The sequence below is a fragment of the Nerophis ophidion genome, linkage group LG07 (assembly GCF_033978795.1).
Source record: "Nerophis ophidion isolate RoL-2023_Sa linkage group LG07, RoL_Noph_v1.0, whole genome shotgun sequence".
Taxonomy (NCBI): Eukaryota; Metazoa; Chordata; class Actinopteri; order Syngnathiformes; family Syngnathidae; genus Nerophis; species Nerophis ophidion.
This window is the reverse complement of record NC_084617.1, coordinates 28,496,800-28,502,164: the sequence shown is the minus strand read 5'-3', so window position 1 is coordinate 28,502,164 and position 5,365 is coordinate 28,496,800. Positions and strand designations below refer to the sequence as shown.

Here is a 5,365-nt window from a genome sequence, read left to right as displayed (position 1 = left end):
GGCCTGTGTGTTGCGCCCTGTTCTTTTTGTTTCCATCAAAAAAAAAGGGAAATAAGTCCTCCGTGACTCAACTCCTGTGTGTGCTTCACTACAAAAGACACAACGCAGAACAGTGCCCAGTGGGCGCAGAGATGTTTAAGTAACGTTGAAACAACGTTACTTTCCCGTGTTGAAACAATGTTCGATTTGGGTTGAAAATGAAAGTTGGATCAACGTTTAAATACAGACGTTGAATCAACGTCAATGCTTCAACGTTGATTCAACTTTCAATTTCTACCTAACAGAGACGTTTAATCAACGTTGAAACAACGTTACTTTCCCGTGTTGAAATAACGTTGGATTTGGGTTGAAAATGAAAGTTGGATCAACGTTTAAATACCGACGTTGAATCAACGTCAATGTTTCAACGTTGATTCAACGTTCAGTTTCTACCTAACAGAGACGTTTAATCAACGTTGAAACAATGTTACTTTCCCGTGTTGAAATAACGTTGGATTTGGGTTGAAAATGAAAGTTGGATCAACGTTTGAATACCGACGTTGAATCAACGTCAATGTTTCAACGTTGATTCAACTTTCAGTTTCTACCTAACAGAGACGTTTAATCAACGTCGAAACGTTACTTTCCCGTGTTGAAATAACGTTGGATTTGGGTTGAAAATGAAAGTTGGATCAACGTTTAAATACCGACGTAGAATCCACGTCAATGTTTCAACGTTGATTCAACTTTCAGTTTCAACCTAAGATCAACCAACCAATTACCAATGTAATATCAACCAACATATAAATATAATTAAAGACAACAAAACATAGTGCATATATAGCTCCAGACTGAATCCTGTTAATGCAAAATTTAAATTAAGTACAAAGAAAATGGAGAATGTCAATCAATATAATTATTTATTTAGCCTGTGATGCCCATCCTATTCCTCCCTTCCGTCCAGGGGCATATTTCAGTTTATTTTTTATGGGATCATGGACCATCGTTTCGGTCCCCTTCTGGGTATCCAAGACACTAGCTGTAAACAGGCAAAAAGAATACAAATTAATTAAGGGTGCATGTGATTTACCCCAATCAAGTTAATGTAATTATTAAACACACACACAAACTCACCTGTGACTAAATCGAGCAGCTTCGTCTCGGCAAAGCTATTTTTTTCCCCCTCTCCCCTTCATGTTCAGATTGGACATTAATTCATTTGTCATGAGCCTGAAGTCATACATGCAGGCCAAAAAGTACGGAATTTTGCATTATTATAATTCCCGATCTAGCACTCATAGATTAGAATTTGGGTCTTACATCGCCTATTTTTAATATATATAAAGAGAAAGAGGAAAATACCTGTCCATGATGGTGCTTAAACAGCTCTTTAAGTCATATCCACCAATCTTTGAGAGCCTGGCTGTCTGCAAATATACAAGAGAATGTGTTTAGCATACACTGGGGGAAGGGGCTGGCAAACACATACATATACATTCAAGTATAGGGCCTATTTTATTTACACGTGTTTTATCTACACGATTTCATAACCTGAAATTTCTATCTAGATACAATAATATTTCCGATGTAAAAACAGCCACACAATTATAATGTAATAATTACTTACCAGCAAATCTTTCTTGCTTGGTTGAGTTTTTATCAACTCGTCAAGGTCGAGTAGTTCCTCCACTGTCTCCAATTTCTACACATGGAAGGACAGTTTTACCAAAAAATTGTCCTTTTTGGTGTCATATGTATCATAGCAAGTGTACTGTGTCGTTCCATTTGCATAAACTGAAATCATTGGTACATTGCCTTGCATTGACGTTCTGCTTTTCAATTACCGGTAGTGGTACATGTACATAGACTTAGGGGCGGACCAGATGAAACGTGGGGGAGGGTATGTTTTTTTTGGGAAAAAAAGAGATTGTTTAGCAAAAACTGAAAAATAAATAGTTTGTTCTCCTGACGTATATATATATATATATATATATAAAAAAAAGTTTGCTCCGGTAAGCTCTGCAAAAAAAAAAAAGTTGGTTGCCTTCTTGTGCCAAGAGAAAAAACTTTGTACCCCCCAAAAATGTCTGCGCTCCGTGCAGTCTTTTATTGTCAATCATAAAACATCTTTCAACAAAATCTGTCTGGATATTTTATTGTCATATATTTTAGTATACATGTTGGCCAACAGGTCAACAGTGAAACCATTTGGAAGTTTCAATACTTGACAAAAGCTCTTGTAATAGCGGTACTGGCCTTATCAGTAAAATAAAAAAATAAGTAAAGATCATAGCATTTGATATTACATGGATCCTTTTATGGGCGACCCGTGGACTTGCCTTTTGAGACAAAGCCTTGCTAACAAGTCAAACTAATTAAAAAGTACCTGTACTTAAAATAAACTGGCAACATTTTAAATAAACATTAAAATGAGCCAGAAAAACCTAACTGCCATCCAGACGGGTGTTTTGAAGATCAAAATCAAGAGGAAGTAAATTAATACAGTGACTGGCGCGGCTGCAAAAGACAATGGGTACAGAACCCAAAAAAATTGTTTGTTTTGTGTTAGCCTGGAAAAACAATTGTTTGCTTTAAGGCAGGTGGGGAAAAAAATTGTTGTCTGCTTGGGGAGAAAAAAAAAGTTTGCTCAGGTCCAGTTTATACAGTCAAAAGAAACGTTTTCCTGCAACCCTCTTGTGAAAGGGCCAAAATTATATCGATATAAATAACCACTATTATCTCAAGGTACAAACCTGAAACTTTATGGACGTCGATGGTTTTCTTTGCAGTGAAATAGTTCGATTTCCAATTCAAATCTTCGCTCTTAGACTTGCTTGCTGGACTGGAAAGGAAGTACCTCGGACTACGTTAAGGTAACGTGTGGAGTTCCCCAGGGTACGGTCCTTGGCCCTGCACTCTTCAGCATCTACATGCTGCCGCTAGGTGACATCAAACGCAAATACGGTGTTAGCTTTCACTGTTATGCTGATGACACCCAACCCTACATGCCCCTAAAGCTGACCAACACGCCGGATTGTAGTCAGCTGGAGGCGTGTCTTAATGAAATTAAACAATGGATGTCCGCTAACTTTTTGCAACTCAACGCCAAAAAAACGGAATTGCTGATTATCGGTCCTGCTAGACACCGAACTCTATTTAATAATACAACTCTAACATTTGACAACCAAACAATTAAACAAGGCGACACGGTAAAGAATCTGGGTATTATCTTCGACCCAACTCTCTCCTTTGAGGCACACATTAAAGCGTTACTAAAACGGCCTTCTTTCATCTCCGTAATATCGCTAAAATTCGCTCCATTCTGTCCACTAAAGACGCTGAGATCATTATCCATGCGTTTGTTACGTCTCGCCTCGACTACTGTAACGTATTATTTTCGGGTCTCCCCATGTCTAGCATTAAAAGATTACAGTTGGTACAAAATGCGGCTGCTAGACTTTTGACAAGAACAAGAAAGTTTGATCACATTACGCCTGTACTGGCTCACCTGCACTGGCTTCCTGTGCACTTAAGATGTGACTTTAAGGTTTTACTACTTACGTATAAAATACTACACGGTCTAGCTCCATCCTATCTTGCCGATTGTATTGTACCATATGTCCCGGCAAGAAATCTGCGTTCAAAGGACTCCGGCTTGTTAGTGATTCCCAAAGCCCAAAAAAAGTCTGCGGGCTATTGAGCGTTTTCCGTTCGGGCTCCAGTACTCTGGAATGCCCTCCCGGTAACAGTTCGAGATGCCACCTCAGTAGAAGCATTTAAGTCTTACCTTAAAACTCATTTGTATACTCTAGCCTTTAAATAGACTCCCTTTTTAGACCAGTTGATCTGCTGTTTCTTTTCTTTTTCTTCTATGTCCCACTCTCCCCTGTGGAGGGGGTCCGGTCCGATCCGGTGGCCATGTACTGCTTGCCTGTGTATCGGCTGGGGACATCTCTGCGCTGCTGATCCGCCTCCGCTTGGGATGGTTTCCTGCTGGCTCCGCTGTGAACGGGACTCTCGCTGCTGTGTTGGATCCGCTTTGGACTGGACTCTCGCGACTGTGTTGGATCCATTGTGGATTGAACTTTCACAGTATCATGTTAGACCCGCTCGACATCCATTGCTTTCCTCCTCTCTAAGGTTCTCATAGTCATCATTGTCACCGATGTCCCACTGGGTGTGAGTTTTCCTTGCCCTTATGTGGGCCTACCGAGGATGTCGTGGTGGTTTGTGCAGCCCTTTGAGACACTAGTGATTTAGGGCTATATAAGTAAACATTGATTGATTGATTGATACTTCAGCACGCATGCGCACAAGCTTGGCTTTTAGTTCACGCTGCCATCTGAAAACTGTCGCAAATGGCCGATGCGCACAGAATGATTGGCAAGTTGAATTGTACACGTTGAAACGACGTTGAAAAGACGATGTCCCCCAATGATGAAAACAAACCAGATTTGCAACATATGGTGTGGTGGGGTCAGTTGGTTGTGATTTGGTCGGGATATGGTTGAGTGACGTCGCGACGTAATTTCAACCTCACCTCGACGTTGAACTAAGGACGGGTGCCCACTGGGTGACTGTTACACATGTAAACAATTGTATTATATGCGCTTATTAACGCAAACTTGGACCTTAGCACGTCGCTTGATAATGCTACACCATTCCAGTAGATAGTGTGCCGTAAATTGCGGACTATAAGTTGCTACATTTAGTTGTGTTGATGTTTTTGCTATGGTGCCGTCTTTCAGACGAGTTGACTCACTGCACTTCAGTTTAGACTGAGCTTTCAGCTAGAGTAGAATAGAATAGAATAGAAAGTACTTTATTGATCCCTGGGGGAAATTCAGCACCACAGTTCGCTCACAATAAACAATAATAATAATACATAATATATAACATATATTATAAATATAATATATAATATATGAATAGTATAAATATATATTCTACATATATTCTACATTTAAGTGCAGTCAAGGAACATATACATTAGACAGTCTGATGGCTGTTGGTATGAAGGACCTCCTGTGTCGTTCCGTGTTGCATTTAGGGAGTCTGAGCCTTCCACTGAACGTGCTCATTCTCTCCGCAAGTTCCGAGTGTAGTGGGTGGGAGGTGTTGTCCATAATGGCTAGGAGCTTTGCTAGACTTCTCCTCTCTGACACCACCACCAGAGAGTCCAGCTCCACTCCCACCACGTTACTGGCCTCCTCTACCAACTTGTCCAGTCTGTTTGTGTCCCTCACTCTTAGCCCGCTGCCCTAGGAAGGCACGGCATACAAGAAGGCGCCCGCCACCACCGACTCGTAGAACATCTTCAACATCTTTGCACAGACGTTGAAGGATCCTAGCCTCTGCGTGTTTTGACCCCTTCAGCTTGTTGTCC

General features: G+C 40.8%; 1 long non-coding RNA gene across 1 annotated transcript; it reads right to left on the bottom strand.

Moving 5' to 3' along the window:
- Positions 1-885: 885 nt before the first annotated feature.
- On the bottom strand, positions 886-4,293 carry LOC133555672 (uncharacterized). The gene is made up of 6 exons (XR_009807363.1): positions 4,276-4,293; positions 2,733-2,836; positions 1,607-1,681; positions 1,342-1,406; positions 1,114-1,209; positions 886-1,018 (listed from the first exon to the last, which is right to left on the bottom strand). It is a non-coding gene; the product is annotated as an uncharacterized LOC133555672 (long non-coding RNA).
- Positions 4,294-5,365: the final 1,072 nt, after the last annotated feature.